General features: G+C 42.5%; 1 long non-coding RNA gene across 1 annotated transcript in view; it reads right to left on the bottom strand.

Annotated features, from left to right (window-relative positions):
- Positions 1-1,725: 1,725 nt before the first annotated feature.
- The window catches only part of LOC140455490 (uncharacterized), a 37,081-nt gene continuing 18,633 nt past the window's right edge, over positions 1,726-20,173 (bottom strand). The window contains exon 2 of the long non-coding RNA XR_011952879.1: positions 1,726-3,472. This is a non-coding gene — a long non-coding RNA (uncharacterized lncRNA). The remainder of the gene's footprint in view (positions 3,473-20,173) is intronic.

The following is a 20,173-nucleotide window of genomic DNA, read 5'->3' on the forward strand; positions in this document are numbered from 1 at the left end:
ATGATGACCAACTTGACACTGACATTTTTTACAAACCCACCGACTCCCACAGCTACCTGGATTACACCTCTTCCCACCCGACCTCCTGCAAAAATGCCATCCCGTATTCCCATTTCCTCCGCCTCCGCCGTATCTGCTCCCAGGAGGACCAGTTCCACCATAGAACACACCAGATGGCCTCCTTCTTTAGAGACCACAATTTCCCTTCCCACGTGGTTAAAGATACCCTCCAATGTATCTCGTCCCCATCCCACACCTCCGCCCTCAGACCCCACCCCTCCAACCGTAACAAGGACAGAACGCCCCTGGTGCTCACCTTCCACCCTACCAACCTTCGCATAAACCAAATCATCCGCTGACATTTCCGTCACCTCCAAAAAGACCCCACCACCAGAGATATATTTCCCTCCCCACCCCTTTCTACCTTCCGCAAAGACCGTTCCCTCCATGACTACCTGGTCAGGTCCACGCCCCCCCCCTACAACCCACCCTCCCATCCTGGAACCTTCCCCTGCCACTGCAGGAACTGTAAAACCTGCGCCCACACCTCCTCCCTCACCTCTATCCAAGGCCCGAAAGGAGCCTTCCACATCCATCAAAGTTTTACTTGCACATCCACTAATATCATTTATTGTATCCGTTGCTCCCAATGCGGTCTCCTCGATATTGGGGAGACTGGGCGCCTCCTAGCAGAGCGCTTTCGGGAACATCTCCGGGACACCCGCACCAATCAACCACACCGCCCCGTGGCCCAATGTTTCAACTCCCCCTCCCACTCTGCCGAGGACATAGAGGTCCTGGGCCTCCTTCATCATCGCTCCCTCATCACCAGACGCCTGGAGGAAGAACGCCTCATCTTCCACCTCGGAACACTTCAACGCCAGGGCATCAATGTGGACTTCAACAGTTTCGTCATTTCCCCTTCCCCCACCTCACCCTAGTTCCAAACTTCCAGCTCAGCACTGTCCCCATGACTTGTCCAGACTTGTCCTACCTGCCTATCTCCTTTTCCACCTATCCACTCCACCCTCTCCTCCCTGACCTATCATCTTCATCCCCTCCCCCACTCACCCATTGTACTCTATGCTACTTTCTCCCCACCCCCACTCTCCTCTAGCTTATCTCTCCACGCTTCAGGCTCACTGCTTTTATTCCTGATGATGGGCTTTTGCCCAAAACGTCGATTTCGCTGCTCCTCGGATGCTGCCTGAACTGCTGTGCTCTTCCAGCACCACTAATCCAGAATGATGTTTTACTGAGGCTGATAATTGTGCAAACTCCTTAACATTTTTTCTCCAGTGTCATTGCTTTGGAGATTCATGAGCATAGATCACATTGCAAATACTTCATGCTTGAATGGTTTCTCCCCTGTATGAATTTGTTGGTGTCTGTGAAGCTTAGATAACTGTGAGAATGACTTGTTGCATGCCTTGTACTTGTGATGTTTCTCCTGTGTGAATTTGTTGGTGCCTGAGGAGGTCTGATGACTGTGAGAATGTTTTATTGCACACCTTGCACATGAATGGTCTGCTCCCTTTGTGAATCCTCTGGAGTACCAAGAGTCTTCTTGAGTTAGAGAATGATTTCTTGCACAACTCATGTATAAATATTTTTTCTCCTGTATGAATGAGTTGGTGACTGCAGAGGTGTAATATATTTGACAATGATTTGGAGATGCCGGTGTTGGACTGATGTGTACAAAGTTAAAAATCACACAACACCAGGTTATCGTTCAACAGGTTTATTTGGAAGCACTAGCTTTTTGAGCGCTGCTCCTTCATCAGGTGATTGTGGAGAATAAGATTGTAAGACACAGAATTTAGAGCAAAAGTTACAGTGTGATATAACTGAAATTATGTATTGAAAAAGACCTGGATTGTTTGTTAAGACTCTCATCTTTTAGGATGACCACGTTGGTGTCAGTTCTTTCATCTGTAAATTTGATAATGATTTTTCACAAACATTGCATGTGAATGGTTTCTCCCCTATGTGAATATGTTGGTGTTTACGCCCATGAAAACGATTTGTCATACACCTGACAAGTGAATGTTTTTGTCCCTAGGTGAATTTCTCAATGTTTTACCAAGCCTGATAATTGTGCAAACCTTTTGTGACAAGCCGCACCTGAAAACATTTTCTCTCCAGTGTCATTATTTGGAGATTCATGAGCATGGATGACATAGCAAACACTTCACACATCAACGGTTTATCCTGTATGAATTTGTTGGTGTCTTTGAAGGTTTGATGACTGTGAGAATGACTTGTTGCATTTCTTGCGTTTGTGAGATTTCTCCCCTGTGAGAATTTGTGGTGACTCAGGAGGTCTGATGACTGAGAATGCTTTGTTATACATTACACATGTGAACGGTTTCTCCCTGGTGTGAATGAGTTGATGTCTTCGCAGCGTTGATTACTGTGAGAATGCTTTTACACACACCTCACAAACGATGAGGTATGAATCTTCTGGTGGACCAAGATGCTTGGGGAGTCAGAGGATGATTTTTTTGCATAACTCATGTGGAATGTTTTTTCCTTGCATGGATGCCCTGGTATCTGTGGAAGTGTGATGAATCTGAGAATGATTTTTCATAGATGTTGCTTGTAAATGGTTTCTCCCTGTATGAATGCGTTGGTGACTGAGGAAGTGTGATGACTCTGAGAATGATTTTTCACAAACCTGCTTGTGAATTGTTTCATCCCTGCATGATTGCGTTGATGTCTGCGGAGGTTCAATGTTCATGAGAATGATTTTTCACAAACCTTGCATGTGAATGATTTCTCTCCTGTGTGAATGTGATGGTGTTTCCAGAGATCTGCTGACCATGATTTATCACACACCTGACAAATGAATGATTTTGCCCCCTTTGAAATGCTCAATGATTTACCCATTCCAATAATTCTGGAGACTTATTGTTAAGAGCCTCACCTGTGAAAACTTTTTTTCTCCAGTGTCATTGTGTTGGAGATTCATAAGTATAGATGACATTGCGAACACTTCAAACTTGAATGGTTTCTCTCCAGGTGACTTGCCATCCATTAACAATTTTCCAATAACTGCATCTTGTGTTAGCAGATTATATCACCCTCTGACCAAACTTCCCTCTGGAACAGCCCCTCACCTGCAAGAGTGAGTCTGTAGTCCATGAGGAACAATAAATGATTGAAGCTCTCGCCACACTTGAAGCAACTCATACTTCTTCCCAACCTAGTACAAATCCTCAGCTCCAAGGCTTAAGAAAGATTGGTGCTGATGGAAGGCCCCACACCACTGACCAGTTTCAGATCTGATGATATGTCAAGCTCCCATGACCTGATCATTGGTTTCACTGCTCAGGCTTCTCTGTGTTGAACAAAGATGTGAAAGGACTGGATGGCTTCCCGCTATTGTGCAGTTGTTCTTTGGGTGAACTTCACGATCCGTTGGCCATATCTATCCGCTCTATATTGCCTTGTGGAGTACAATGCAATTCTTCTGTAAAACAGTAAATGAAAACAGGATTTATTTCCAAATCCATCTGCTTACTTGTTGAACTGTGGACTCATCAGTTCTTTCTCATTTATACTTTCACGGGTCTGTGTGTTACTGCTTTGGCCAGCATTTCTTGCCCACCTGTTACTTTGCTGGAGAAGGTGATGACCAGGCCAGACCCCCACAAAACACTTCAAGAAAGTAGCCCGGATCCTAACTTTGCTAGTTGTTTTAAACAGGTGTGAAGTGGATATTCCAGGAGTTATGCTACTGGCCCAAACACTTACTTTTAAACAAAACAGAATTTATTTTCAAGGTTACTGAATAACTACAAACAAAAGAGAATAGAATAACTTAACCTATTTGAAAACCCAACAGATTATCCGAACTTAATGACGCTGTTCCAAATCCTTGCAACAATCCACGTAAACTCCCCTTGGCATAAATGATAAAATCAAACACAGGGTATTACAGGAGAGATATCAGAGAGAGAGAGATGGCAGAGAGCTTCAGCATGGAACACCTTCTTTGGGGCAGCACGGTGGCTCAGTGGTTAGCACTGTTGCCTCACAGCACCAGGGTCCTGGGTTCGATGTCAATCTCAGGTGACTGGAGCTTGCACATTCTCTCCGTGTCTGCGTGGGTTTCCTCTTGATGGTCCGGTTTCCTCCCACAGTCCAAAGATGTGCAGGTTAGATGAATTGGCCATGATTAAATTGTCAATTAGGTGCATTAGTCAGAGGGAAAAGGGGTTTGGGTGGGTCACTCTTCGGAGGGTTGGTTCGACCTGTTGGGCCGAAGGGCCTGTTTCCACACTGTAGGGAATCTAATCTAATCTAACTGTTTCCTGAACCAGCAGCCTCAAAACTGGTGAGCAGCTCTGAAAATAAACCAAACCAGAAAAATAAAACTGAGCTGGGAGAACTGGCCACTCCTCCTACATTATACAAATATATTTTTTTAACTTGAAAGTCTTTTATCTGAAGCAGTATTTGTTAGCTGTAATCAAATTGGCCCTAAAACCCTCCAAACCTGGACCTCTCAGCAATTCTACGTTTATGACCCCTCTGGAAGAAAACCAAGGACAACATAATGGCTCAGCAGCGTCATAGTGGTGGAGTCCATGTTGTGTAGGAATACACAAGGTGATGCTTTGGAGCGAGTTTGACTCAGAGACAATAAAGGAGTAGCGATATATTTCCAAGTCAGAATGATGTGTAGCTGCTCTCTTCCAGGCAATGGGGAATATTGTATTGGAATCCTGACTGACAGAGTCATAGAGTCATACATCACACAAACAGACCCTTTGGTCCAACAAATCCATGCCCACTAACTTGCCCAAACTAAACTAGTCCCTCTTGTCTGTGTTGGCCAATTCACATTTGTGTGCCTGTCCAGATATATTTTAAATGTTGCAACTGTACCTGCATCAATCACTTTTGGCAATTCATTCACATACAAACCACACTCCGTGTAAAAAAATAACTGCCCCTCAGATCCATTTTTAATTACACTCCTCTCACCTTAAAAATATGTCTCTTAGTTATGAAGCTTCCCACGCCTTTCCTCTGGAGAAAAGACCTTTGTTATTTGTTATTTGCCTGTTAGGATTTTATAACCTCCTGCAAGGTCACCCCTCAACCTCCTATGCTCCATTGTAAAAGGTCTTAGCCTATCTAAGCTATCCTTATAACTGAAATCCCCCAGTCCTGGCAACACCCTGGTAAATCTTTTCTGAAACCTCTCCGATACTATCCTTCCCACAGCACTGCAACCAGAACTCTATACAGTCCTCCAACATGACATCCCAATTCCTAAACCCAAAGGTCCAAACAATGAAGGCAAGCGTACAAAACGCTTTGTTAACCACCTGGCCATCTGTGATGCAAATTTCAAACAACTGTGTACCTGACCCCGAGGTCTGTGTGACAACACTACCCAGGGCCCTACCAATAACCGTATGAATACTGCCTTTGTTTGTTTTACCAATGTGCAATACCTCACATATAAACTCGATCTGCAATTTGTCAGCCAATTGGCCAATTGTTAACATGCAATCCCCATGTGAAGTTGATGATGTTGGTCTGGGTGGACAAAGTCAGAAGTCACATGACATCATGTTACAGTCCAACAGGTTTGTTTAAAGTTACAAGCTTTCACGGTGCTGCTCCTTCGTAAGGTGATGTCGCCTGGTTATGTGATTTCTGTCTTTATAATTAGAAATTATCTTCTTCACTGTCCACTGTACCACCAATTTTGGTGTCATCTGCAAACTTAATAAACATTCCTCCAAAATTCTAATTCAAAACAATTAGAATTAAGGACAGACAAGTTCCCTGGGCCTGATGGCCTATAGGAAGAAGAAGAAATTGAGGACTGCATTCCTGATGAAGGGCTTATGTCCGAAATGTCGATTCTCCTGCTCCTTGGATGCTGCCTGAACTGCTGTGCTTTTCCAGCACCACACTCTCAACTCTGATGCCCTACATCCTAGGATATTAAAGGAAGTGGCGGCAGAGACATTACATCCATTGGTCACAATATTCCAAAATTCCCTGGACATGAGAAAGATTCCTGTGGATTGGAAAATGGCTAACATAACTCCCACACTCAAAAACAAAGGGAGGCAAAATGTGGGAATTACTGACCAGTTAGTTTAGCATATGTTGGTGGGAAAGTGTTAGAATCAATTATCAAGGAAGCAATGTCAGGCAACCTTTGGAAAGTCAAATGTTATCTATCAGAGTCAGCATGGTTTTATGAAAGACAAATCATGTTTGACTAATTTGCTAAAGTTCTTTGAAGATGTAACAAGCAAAGTGGATAATGAGGTTCCTGTAGATCTAATATATTTGCACTTCCATAAGATGTTTGATACAGAGCTGCATAAAAGATTAGTTCACAGGATTGGATCACAGAGGATTTTGGGTCATTTATTAGCTTAGATAGATACCTGGTTGATGGACAGAAGACAGACAGTTGGAATAAATGTTTTTTTTCTGGATGGCAAGGTGTAAATAATGGGGTGCCACAGGGCTCAGTCCTTGGACCCCAGCTATTTACAATGCACATTAACAACTTGGATACAGGGATAGAAGGCTCTGTCACAAAATATGCGGATGACACAAAAATAGGCAGGAAAGTAAATTGCAATGAGGAAAAAAGAACCTTGCAAATGGATATAGATTGGTTAGGAGAGTGGGCCAAAGATACGGCAGATGGAGTTTCATGTGGATAAGTGCAAAATCATGCATTTGGGTCAAAAAAATGGGAAGGTGACCTACTATCTTAATGGGGAGAGACTTTGGGGTGCTCTGGTGCAGAGGGATCTATGTCTACTCACTCATGAGTCACAGAAAATGAGCATGCAGGTACAACAGATAAAGAAAGTGATTGCAATATTGGCTTTTATAGCTAAAGGAATAGAATATAAAGAAAAGGAAGTATTGTGGCAACTATATAAGGCATTGGTGAGACCACTCCTGGAGTATTGTGCATAGTGTTGTCCCCTTATTTGAGAAAAGACGTCGTGGCATTGGAGGCAGTTCAGAGGAGATTCACGAGATTGATCCCAGAGATGAGAGGTTTTTTGTCTGAAGAGAGATTGAACAATTTAGTCTCATACTTCCTGGAATTTAGAAGAATGAAGGGAGATCAAATTGAGGTATTAGAGATGATAAAAGATATGGATAAAATGGACATTGAGTGGATGCCTCCTCTTGCAGGGCTTTCTAGAATGAGAGGTCATAGTCTTAAGATAAAGGGTAGCAAATTTAAAACTGAATTGAGGAGAAACTATTTCTCCCACAGGGTTGTGAATCTGGAATTTGCTAGTCCGAAGTGTGGTAAATGCTGGGACAGTGAGTAAATTTAAGGAGTTGACAGGTTTTATTTGGTGATGGGTTGAAAGGATATGGAGAGAAGGCAGGAAAATGGGGGTGAGGAGCATGTCAGCAATGATCGAATGCCGGAGCAGACTCAATGGGCAGAATGGCCTAATTTTGCTCCTATATCTTACGAACTCATGAAAATGTTTATATGAATGCGTTTATACAAATCATAAGCAAAAGTGGACCCAGCACCGATCCGTGTTGAATACTGCTGGTCACAGGACTCCAATGTGAACAGCAACTCTCCACCATCACCCTTTGTCTCCACCTAACAAGGCAATTTTGTATCCAAGTAACAAGCTCTCCCTGAATCCCTGTGACCTATCTTTATGAATTAGTCTACCATGTGGAACCTTGTGAAAATCTTTGCAAACACTGATGTATACAACATCTATTGCCCTGCCTCCATGAATTGTTTTGGTTAGGTCCTCATGCTTTCCCATACACAAAACCATCCTGATTTCTCGATTATCAGCCCTTGTTTCTCCAGATGCATGTAAATACTATCTCTCAGAGACCTCCAACAACTCACAAGTCTCTAGTTCCCAGGCTTCTCTTGATATCCTTTCTTAAATAAAGGCACAACAATGGCCAACCTCCAGCATAGAGTCATAGCGATGGACAGCATGGAAACAGACCCTTCCCACAATGTCCTGGGGGACACTTGATCAAGTGCTGGAGATTTATCCACCTTCATGTCCTTTAGATCCTCCAGAACTTGCACTTCCATAATGTGGACTGTTTTCAAGACACCAATATTTATTTACCTGAGTTCCCAAGCTTCAATTTCTTTTTCTATGGTAAAAACAGATGTGAATCATTCATTTAATATGTACTTGTAGAATCTCTTTGGATTATCCCTAACCCTTCCCTGCCAAGGCTTGCTCATATTCCTTTTTGCCCTCCTGATTTCCCTCTTAGGAATGTCTGTACACCCTTATACTCTTCAAAATCTTCATTTGTTTCCAGTTGTTTATACCTAATGTACGACTCCTTCTTATTCTTGACCAAAGCCTCAATATCTTCATTCATCCATTATTCCCCACTCTTACTAGCCTTACCCTTTTCTCAGTCAGGTCAGAAGGTAAGCAGAAGTTGGAGGTTAATAGGATCAACAGGCAGAGCCAGTCTAACGACCATGGTGAGGGAAGGAATCATAAAAGTTCAAACCATGAGTTGAAAGTTGGAGTAAACCATAGAGATGAGGCTCAGTATTATCAGGAATTCATAAGGAAGGATGGAGAATGTCGAAATCACAGTGCAGAAGAAAATATTCAAAGAGAAAGCCAGTACCTTGATCCATCAGCATCTTATTGTGCAACCTTATCTGCAGCACCTCCTCAAAGGCCTTGTGAACATTCATTTTCATTCTCTAAAGGGCCAACATTTAGTTTCAGTATTCTCTTCCTTTTTAGGTATTGATAGAGGTTTTTGATGTCAGTGCTGATGTTTTCCACTAGTTTCTTTTCTTTATTCATCTGAGCGCTTTTGATTATCAACCTTATCCTGAAATGCACGCAGTATTCAGAATAAGGTGAATGAGCTGAGGCACAAATAGAGACAAATGACCTGTTGGGATTACAGACCCCTGAATATTACAGCCGAAGTATGGCAGGGTATAAATCAAGAAATAACATGGGCATGTGAGAAGGGCATAAGGAGAATTGATGCTGATTTGAACATGCATATTGACTCGATTTGTCAACTTGGCAATGGCAGCCTCGAAGAAAGGTTCAAAGACTGTACGAGGGATTGTTTCTTCGAGCAACATGTCATGGATCCAAGCAGAGAATTGGCTACTTTTGACTTGGTGTTATGTAATGAGGAAGTATTGTAGTTAAGGATGCTTTTGGAAGGAGTCACCACAATATGCTAGAGTTTCAAATTCACACTGGAAGAGTGACGATAGATTTGGATAAGGGAGTTTTGTTGTTGAGCAAAGGTACTTATACAGCCTGGAGGAAGGAGTTTGCCTGAGCGGACTTGTCCAGAACATTAAACGGCAGGACAGTTGAAGAACAGTGTCTAGATTAGAGTGGCGCTGGAAAAGCGGAGCAGGAAAATCGACATTTCGGGCAAATGCCCTTCATCAGGAATAGAGGAAGTGGCAAATGCTTAGGGAAACACTAAATACCTCTAATTTTATATTCATGAGAAGAACAGCAATTGTAAAAAGGTAAATAATAATCCATAGCTTAACAAGGAAGTCAAGAACAACATAAAGACAAAACCTAGAACATATAATACTGCAAAAGGTCAGTAGCACTCTGGAAGATTAACCAAACTTAATTAACATCAGAAAATGGTTATTAAAAACAAAATCAAAAGTGCTAAGATGGGTAGTAATCTGCCTTCCTTTTCTTGCTACCAAAGTGGGTAACCATACATTTATCCACATTAAACTGCATCTGCCATGCATCTGTCCACTCACCTAACCTGTCCAGGTCACCCTGTAACCTCCTAACATCCTCCTCACATTTCACCCTGCCACCCAGTTTTGTATCATCAGCAAATTTGCTAATGTTACGATTAACACCATCTTCTATATCATTAATATATATTGTAAAAGCTGCGGTCCCAGCACTGATTACTGCAGTACCCCACTGGTCACTGCCTGCCATTCCGAAAGGGAGCCGTTTATCACTACTCTTTGTTTCCTGTCAGCCAACCAATTTTCAATCCAAGTCAGTACTTTGCCCCCAATACCATGCACCCTAATTTTGCTCACTAACCTCCTATGTGTGACTTTATCAAAGGCTTTCTGAAAGTCCAGGTGCACTATATCCACTGGATCTCCCTTGTCCATCTTCAGAGTTACATCCTCAAAAAATTCCAGAAGATTAGTCAAGCATGATTTCCCTTCATAAATTCATGCTGACTCTGATCTATCCTGTTACTGCTATCCAAATGTGTCATAATTTCATCCTTTATAATTGACTCCAGCATCTTTCCCGCCACTGAGGTCAGACTAACTGATCTATAATTTCCTGCTTTCTCTCTCCCACCTTTCTTAAAAAGTGGTACAACATTAGCCGCTCTCCAATCCGCAGGAACTGATCCTGAATCTATCGAACTCTGGAAAATAATCACCAACGCATCCACGATTTCTAGAGCCACCTCCTTCAGTACCCTGGGATGTAGACATCAGGTCCCGGGGACTTGTCAGCCTTCAGACCTAACAGTTTCTCCAATACCAATTCCTGGTAAATATAAATTCCATTCAGTTGACAAATCGAGTCAATATGCATGTTCAAATCAGCATCAATTCTCCTTATGCCCTTCTCACACGCAGTACTCCTTCAGCCACTGTTACCTCTGGGAGATTGCTTGTGTCTCCCAGTGAACACAGATCTGAAGTACCAATTCAACTCTTCTGTCATTTCTTTGTTCCCTGTAATATATTCCCCTGTTTCTGTCTTCAAGGGCCCAATTTTAGTCTTAACCATTTTTTTGCCTTTCACATACCTAAAAAAGCTTTTACTATCCTCCTTTATGTTTTTGGCCAGTTTACCTGCGTACCTCATTTTTTTCTCTGCGTATTTCCTTCTTAGTAATCTTCTGTTGTTCTTTAAAAGCTTCCCAGTCCTCTGTTTTCCCACTCATCTTTGCTATGTTATACTTTTTCTCTTTTGACTTTATATGTTTCTTAACTTCCATCGTCAGCCACAGCCACACCTGCCTCCTTCCTCATAGGATCTTTCTTCCTTTTTGGAATGAACTGATCCTGCATCTTCTGCATTATATCCAGAAATATCTGCCATTGTTCCTCGACTGTCATCCCTGCTAAGGTATTGCACCATTGAACTTTGGCTAGCTCCTCCCTCATAGCTCCATAGTTCCCTTTATTCAACTGAAATATTGTCACTACCAATTGTACCCTCTCCCTTTCAAATTGCAGATTGAAGCTTATTGTATTATGGTCACTACCTCCCAATGGTTCCTTCACTTCGAGGTCACTGATCAATTCTGGTTCGTTGCACAATACCAGATCCAGAATTGCCTTCTCCCTGGTCAGCTCCAACACCAGCTGTTCTAAGAATCCATCTTGGAGGCACTCCACAAAGTCTCTTTCTTGAGGTCCAATACCATCCTGATTCTCCCAGTCTACCTGCATGTTAAAATCCCCCATAACAACTGTAGTAACATCTTTGCGACAGGCCAATTTCACCTCGTTATTCAACTTACACCCTACATCCATACTACTGTTTGGGAGCCTGTAGATAACTCCCAAGAGGGTCTTTCTACCCTTAGAATTTCTCAGCTCTATTGATAATGACACTACATCCCCTGTTTCTATGTCCTCCTGCGCAAGGGACTGAATATCATCCCTTACCAACAGGGCCACCCCACCCCCTCTGCCCATCAGTCTGTCCTCATGATAGCACGAATGGCCTTGAATATTCATTTCCCAGGCCCTGTCCACTTGAAGCCACATCTCAGTTACCCCCACAATATCGTAGCTGCCAATTTCCAAAAGAGCCTCAAACTCATCCATCTTATTTCTAATACTTTGTGCATTCATATATAGTATTTTTAATTTGTTACTGCCCTCACTCTTCCTATCAACCCCTAGTTCACTCAACCTACGGTATGATCCCTTTTTGAGTTTTCTGCTTCATTGATACAGTTGTCTTTCTTGACTTCCCTTGTTCTAACTTTCCCTTCAATTTCCTTCTTAAACTTCCAGTTTGTCCCCTTCCCCCCGTTATTTCGTTTAAACTCAATGGTCTAAATGCCCTCATTCTGCTGCCATCACTTTTGGTCTTGGTGATGGTTAGACTCACTCTTGGATGTGGTCATTGTCTGGCACTTGGATAATGCAAATATTATATGCCACATATCAACACAAAGCTGGATATTGTCCAGGTCTTACTGCATTTGGTCATGGACTGCTTCAGCATCTGTGGAGTTACAAATGGACCTGAGCTTTGTGCAAGGTTTAGTGAACCTTCCTATTCTGATCATAGAATGAAGGGAGGCTAAGGGGCAAACATCACAGGTATGGTATTCCGATTCTTATGATGATAGATCAACAATGGCTGTATTGACTCCGTGGACTCTCATGGCTTCAGCGCAAACAAGATACTCCTTTGCAACTGATGAAACAAGAAATCATTATGTGCATCAGCACTCAGGACATAGATCCAAAAACTGAGTGTCCATGAGATGCAGGCAGCCATCAGCAATCACCAGCAGGATTGTATTCCCCTGCAGTCGCATTTCAAGATCATCATCAAACAAATCTGTTCAGCACTCTTTCAAGTTTAACAATATCTTGTCCCTGGTCCTGACCAGGTATATCCAAGAACACTGCAAGAGGCTAGAGAAGAAATGGTGAGGGCCCTGGCTGATATTATTGCAAGATCATTAGCCATGGGTAGATCCTGGAAGACTGGAGGGTAGCGAATGTTATGCCATTATTCAAGAAGAACTACAAAGAAAAGCCTGTGAACGATAGACCTGTAAACTTAACATTGTGAGTTAATTACTTGAGAAGATTCTGAGAGATAAGATATACATGCATTTGGAAAAACAGGGTTTGATTCGGAGTAGTCAGCATGGCTTTGTGAGTGGGAGATCATGCCTCACAAATTTGTTAGAGTTTCCTGATGAAGTGACCAGGAAGGTTGACGAGGACAGGGCAGTAGACTTACTCTATTTGGATTTCAGTCTGCCCTTTGATAAGGGTTCACAGGTTAGGCCGGAAGATGAGGTCACATGGAATCCAGGGTGAGCTGGCAAATTGGATACAAATAGGCTTGATGGTAGGAAGCAAAAGGTAATAGTGGAAAGATGCTTTATGGACTGGAGGCTTGTGACTAGTGAAGTGCCTTAGGGGACAGTGCTGGGCCTATTACTGTTTGTTATCTATATCAATGATTTGAATGACAATATACAAAGCATGATTAGTAAGTTTGCTGATGACACTAAAATAGGCGTTACTATAGACAGTGAGGAAGGTTATCAGATATTGCAGCAGCACCTTGATCAGCTGGGGAAGTGGGCTGAGAAATGGCGAATGGAGTTTAATATAGATAAGTGTGAGGTCTTGCATTTGGAAAGTCAAATCCAGGTAGGAGTTTCATCATGAATGGTAGGGCCTTAAGGAATGTAGTGGAACAAAGGGATCTTGGAGTTCAGGTTCACAGTTCTCTGAAAGTGGAATCACAGGTAGACAGGGCAGAGAAGAAGGCTTTTGGCACACTGACTTTCATCAGTCAGGGCACTGAGTATCGAAGTTGGGAAGTTATGTTGCATTTGTACAGAACATTGGTGAAGCCACACTTGGGAGTATTGTGTTCAGTTTTGGTCACCTTGCTGTTGGAACAATGTTATTAAACTGGAAAGAGTGAGGAAGGAAGTTACAAGGATGTTGCTTGGACTCAATTGTCTGAGTTATAGGGAGAGGGTGGACAAACTTGTTTTTCTTCAGAATGTAGGAGACTGAAGGGGGAATCTTATAGAGGTGTATAAGATCATGAGAGACAAAGATAGGATGAATGCATTCAGTCTTTTTCCCAGGGTTGGAAAGAGAGGACTAGAGGCCATCAGGTTAAGGTTAGGGGGGAAAGAATTAAAGGGAACCTGAGGGGCAACGTTTTACACAGAGGGCGGTATGCATACGGAATGAGCTGCCAGCAGAATTGGTCGAGGCAGGTACATTAATAATATTTAAAAGGCATTTGGACAAATACATGGATAGGAAAGGATAATAAGGATATGGATTAAGTGCAGGGAAATGGGGTTAGCATGGATGGACATTTTGGTTGGCATGGACCAGTTTGGGCTAAAGGGCCTGTCTCCGTGCTGTAGGACTGTATCACTCTATGACCTAAAGTTAACCTTTTCATGTATAAATGAATTGAGCTGTCAGAGGAAGGCAGAGGCTGATACAACATTTAAAAGGCATTTGGATGCATACATGAATGGGAAGGGGTTAGAAGGATCTGGGCAAATGCTGGTAAATGATGCAAGATTAATGTTTGCACATCGTGAATTGTTCACGTGAAGACTCCCATGAACAACCTTCTTTATCTTCTGTAGTCCAAATTGATGCAGTCAAATCCTCACTGCTGTGGTCTGTAGAGGGATCAAATGGCAAATAAAATAACATTGACTTCTCATCAATGGCAGACTGTTGAGAGAGCTGGCTATCAAAATCTGAACTACCTAATGTATTCTCCAGTCTCTACTTCATTGCATATGGGAGGTGGAATGTTTGGCTGAGAAGAGCGGGTTGGTGAGGTTTCTTTCCAGCAATATTCAAAAACAGGCCATGTTTCTTGCAAGGAGACTTGAAGTGATTGAGAATGGGTGCAAATCTTTCACAGAGTGGGCAACAACACAGTCAACTGCAAACTGCAGATCATGTGTATCTATGTGATCAGTTCGGTTTGGATCCAGAAAGGCCTGAGGTAAATGAGTTTCCTATCAAGATGGTATTTAATACTGATACCAGAGGATTATTGACAGTTGAGGAGGTAAATAGTCACTGTTAGGCCCCATTCTCCTTATATTCAACGTATCATAAAGCCTTCCTTGATACCAGTCTGGATTTTGTCAGTTTCTGTTTTAGAATTCACTCGAGGCAGTTACAGTCATGGAGCAATTGCAAGATTGGGATGAACCTCTTGGACATCCAAACGACTGGAGCACAAACCACAGTGCTTTGTGATTTACTAAGTCAAACAGTTTGGTGAATTTGAATTTGAATTAGCTTTATTGTCACAGAAATGCAAATGTGTATTGTGAAAAGTTTATACATCACCACTTACAGTGTTATTCTAGGTACCTAGGTTCTTTAGTTACACGATCATGGAAAATAAAGAAATAAAATGTCCAATATTGCAGAAATGAAAGTCCAGAACAGTGGCCTTCCAACCCATAGCATGCTCACAACTTGCCTCCAGTCTGCCCTGGATTCAATTGGTGCTGAGCTACACCTCGAAGATCATGAACCTGGGAGATTGCTCTGGTATCGCCTCAAGACCGGAAAACCACACTGAGGCAATGCCAGGTTGACAGTCTGGGCCAAGAGCACACCACACCAGAGGGATACCCTGCCATGCCAGGAGGCTGTCATCCGAGGCCACAATGCCACACCGGTAGGCTGAGACGGCTGGGCCAGGAGGCTGTCAGAGGAGGCTGAGATGGCTGGGCTGGGAGGCTGTCAAGGGAGGCTGAGATGGCTGGGCTGGGAGGCTGTCAAGGGAGGCTGAGATGGCTGGGCCAGGAGGCTGAGATGGCTGGGCCGGGAGGCTGTGAGAGGAGACTGAGACGGCTGGCCGGGAGGCTGTGAGAGGAGGCTGAGACGGCTGGGCCAGGAGGCTGTCATGGAAGGCTGAGATGACTGGGCCGGGAGGCTGTGAGAGGAGGCGGAGACGGCTGGGCTGGGAGGCTGTCAGAGGAGGCTGCTTTGCCACACCTGGCACAGTAGCAATCATCCACTATTCTCCACTTTCATTCATCTAGCTGTTTCACCCTCACTGAAATGCCGATATTGTCCCTCCAAGGAGATCTCAAAGTGCCTGGCTGTGCTGCTGGAGGTTAACACAATGTTTTGGAATATCCATGTGGTTCTTTTCAGATTCGGTTAAGAGAGGGCTTGACAACAGTAATTTGCTTAAATATGAACATTTATTGAGCAACAACAAAGGATGATTGAAGAAAGGAATATTTATTAAGTAAACAAAAAAAATGAAAAAGCGAGGAAAATATCAAGAAGTCTCAAGGCCTTCTGCCATTGGGGACCCCTCAATCAATGGCTGGTTTGGAGACTGAGGTTGTTCCTGGCACCATTCATGATCCCAGTCTGAGGTGATCTCTGATAACTTGGAATGAAACTCTCTCTTTTATACAGCGTAACAAATGGCAAAGGACAGGAAAAAACCAATTGCAGAGAAACACATTGATAGTGCGGGCTTCAGCACATGCTGGAATGTTCACAGGACTCATTCAAGGTCATGCAGCTGTCGAATACCATCAACAAGCTTAGCCATTCAGCCTATCCTATACAATCCAGCCCAATGATATTTGACAGCGCATGTTACAATTGGAGATGCAGATGCAAATCAGCCGTAGCTGCACGCTAACATGTAAGAGCACGGAATCTACATTAGAAGACTAAAACTACAATGAAAATAATTATCACTAATAGGAACAATGCAACAATAGGGTGTATCATCAACTTAATGATCACAGTGGCCTTTGGGGGAACCAGCCCTTTTAAATATCTACCACCCTCAATGTACAATCAAAGCTGTGATGGAACCACCAAGTTATGCGACTTGACTGAAGCAACCAGAATATCGTCTACATTTCTTTTTCAGTTAATCTATTTACATAATTTATTCTAAAATTCAGTATATTCCAGAGTCAGCTTCCTTAATTTGTGTTTTCTTTTTTATCCTCCAGTTCCTTATTCACAGATCACTTCATCCAAAAACAGCAAAATAACATCATTACATGGATTCAAAACTTCTCCAGCCCTCTTCAACTGTATCTGTCTTGAGGATACTTCTTTAATATGTTTCCTTCTTTGCCAATTTTATGAATGATTGTATCATTGAGTGGTATCTACCTCCATATACAAGTATCCTCTTTGAGGACACATGGTATAAAACAATACAGCACGAACATTTACCAGGTTCTACCTTCAACTTCTGCTTCCTGCCTTTCATTTTTTTCCCAGGGTTCCCTTACCACAGACTCCTACACCACCTGAGCCTTAGCTCAGCATTCTTTTACATACACTTTCTGTCCTAACATATTACAATTTCACCAACTGGTTTAATCATACAAACACTCAATGTATGTATGTCATTCGATTGGCTCTTTCACTCAGTCCACTATTACTCCTCCCAGAGTCATCTGTCTTTCCTCCTCCTGCAGGGAAAAGAAGTGAATATACGCTTAATGAAGGCAAAGCCTACTCCTTCATTATATTTGCCTTTCCTGAACTCCTCACCCACAGTGAGTTGCATTCCAATGTCCCTATCATTTGGACATTAACAACGAGTCTATCGTATCATCTGGATTTAAAGATTCACTCATGTTAAAACAGTATTTGGAAGTTCAAACTGGCTGGAAAATGAAATTGCAAACATGGTAATTTCTGGAATTAAAATGTATCTAAGTCCAAACATAACACTGAGCCAATTCCAAAATGTAAAGTCTACCTCACTTTCCAAACCAAATCTTTGAATCAACATTTCACAGGTTTTTGCTTTACAAAACCACTGCTGGTTTCTTAACCATACATGTTCCACACAGATACAGGCACTCAACACTTGAAAATCACCATACATTCCCAAAATGCAAACTAACTTCAAAGTATCCCCAGATCTCAAGCTCCAGGGAACAAAACCACACAAATGATACAAGACAAAATTTAGCAACCAACAAAGATGCATTCAAACCAGGCTACAAAGAGTTAATACTTCTACAAGGTTCAGTATACTTGCACATTGCGGAAAACTGGCCTCTAGTTCTCTTTTATTGGATTATAACAGTGTCACATCCTTTTCCGGGTCCTAATTGTGCCAACGTGTTAGTTACAGATCCAAATCAACAGTCTGCTGCATTCCACTCTGGAATACAGAAGGTGTCCAGAGCATCAGGTTGCTTAATCCCATCCTCATCAGCAAAAATACCTTGCATCACACAGTGTATCCAAGCTGTTTTTTTCAGATTTTGTTAAATGTAGTTAAGAAAAGGCTGGACAACAGCAACTTGCTACAGAAAATCACTTTGAGTGTGCCGGCTTTGCCAGAACAAGAATCTGGTCTGATTACTGAGAATATTTCACTACACACCGTTGACATGAATAGTTTCTCCCCTATGTGAATTCAGTTGTGTCTTTGAAGCTTTGATGACTCTGAGAATAGGTTGTTGCATTCCTTGCACTTGTGAAGTTCCTCCCCTATGTGAATTCGTTGCTATCTGAGGAGGTCTGATGACTGTGAGAATATTTTCTTGTGCACTGTGCACCTGAATGGTATCTGCCCTCTGTGAATCCATTGGTGTCTTTGCAGATTTGATGCCATTGAGAATGTTTTTTTCACATACCACGCACATGAATACTTTCTCTCCCATGTGAATCCTCTGGTAGACCAAGAGTCTTGATGAGTCAGAAAATGATTTGTCACACATCTCAAGCATGAATGTATTTTTCCCTTGTATAAATATATTGGTGCCTGCTGAAGAGCGATGAATCTAAGAATGATTTTTCACACATCTTGCATGTGAATGGTTTCTCCCCTGTGTGAATACGTTGGTGTCTGCAGAAGTGCGATGAATCTGAGAATGATTTTTTACAAACCTCTCCTGTGTGAACACATTGGTGTTTACGGAGATCTTCTGACCATGAGAACAATTTTTCACACACCTGACAAGTGAATGCTTCTGCCTCCATGACTTGCTCGATGTTTGACTGAGCTTGATAATTGTGCAAACTTCTCGTGACAAGTCTCATCTGAGAACATTTTCTCTCCAGTGTCATTGCTTTGGAGATCCACAAGTATAGATGAAATTGTAAACACTTCACACTTGAATGGTTTCTCTCCTGTGTGAATTTGTTGGTGCCTGTGGAGGTCTGATGACTGTAAAAATGTTTTTTCACATACCTCACATATGAATGGTTTCTCCCATGTGAATTCATTGGTGTCTTTGAAGCTTTGATGACTGTGAGAATGGCTTGTTGCATTCCTTGCACTTGTAAGGATTCTCCCCTGCGTGAATTTGTTGGTGCCTGAGGAGGTCTGATGACTGAGAGAATGCTTTTTCACGTACCTCATACATGAATGGTTTCTCAGCTATGTGATTCCGCTGGTGGACAAACAGTCTTGATGAGTCAGAGAATGATTTGTCGCACAACTCATGCATGAATGTTTTTTCCCTTGTATGAATGCGTTGGTATCTGCAGAAGTTCGATGAATGTGTGAATGATTTTTTACAAACCTTGCATGTAAATGGTTTCTCCCCTGTATGAATGCTTTGGTGACTGAGGAAATGCAATGACTGTGAAAATGATTTTCCACAAACCTTGCATGTGAACGGTTTGTCCCCGATGTGAAAGCATTGGTGTCTGCGAAGGTTCGGTGACTGTGAAAATGATATTTCACAAACCTTGCATATGAATGATTTCTCCCCTGTGTGATGCATTGGTGTTTACAGAGCTCTGCTGACCATGAGAATGAGTTGTAACACACCTGGCATGTGAATGCTTTTGTCCCCTTGTGAATTGCTTGAAGTTTTACCACTCCTGATAATTCTACAGATATCTTGCAACATGCCTCACCTGTAAACATTTTCTCTCATGTGTCAGAGATTTATGAGTGTAGATGACATTACGAACACTTCACACTTGAATGGTTTCTCTCCAGGTGACTTTCCTTCTGTTAACAATTTTCCAACAACTGCACATTGTATGTTAGGAGATTATATCAATTTCCTCCCAAACTTCACACATAAACAGCAAGAGTAAATCTGCAATCCATGAGAATCAATAAGTGGTTGAAGCTCTCACCACATTTGAAGCAACTCACACTTCTTCTCAGCCTTGTCCAAATCCTCACCTCACAGCCTTCACAAAGGGGTTGGTTCTGATGGAAGGCTCCACATCACTGATCAGTTTCAAATCTGATGATGTGTCAAGTTCCCCTGACCTGATCGTTGGTTTCACTGCTCAAGCTTCTCTATGTTGAACAAAGCTGTGATGGGACTCAATGTCTTCCCCCTGTTGTGCTTCTTTGGGTGATCTTCAGGATTTATTTGTGGTTTCTATCCTGTCTGTGCTGCCTGGTGCAGTACAATG

This window comes from Chiloscyllium punctatum, chromosome 30, assembly GCF_047496795.1.
Source record: "Chiloscyllium punctatum isolate Juve2018m chromosome 30, sChiPun1.3, whole genome shotgun sequence".
In the NCBI taxonomy this organism is placed as follows: Eukaryota; Metazoa; Chordata; class Chondrichthyes; order Orectolobiformes; family Hemiscylliidae; genus Chiloscyllium; species Chiloscyllium punctatum.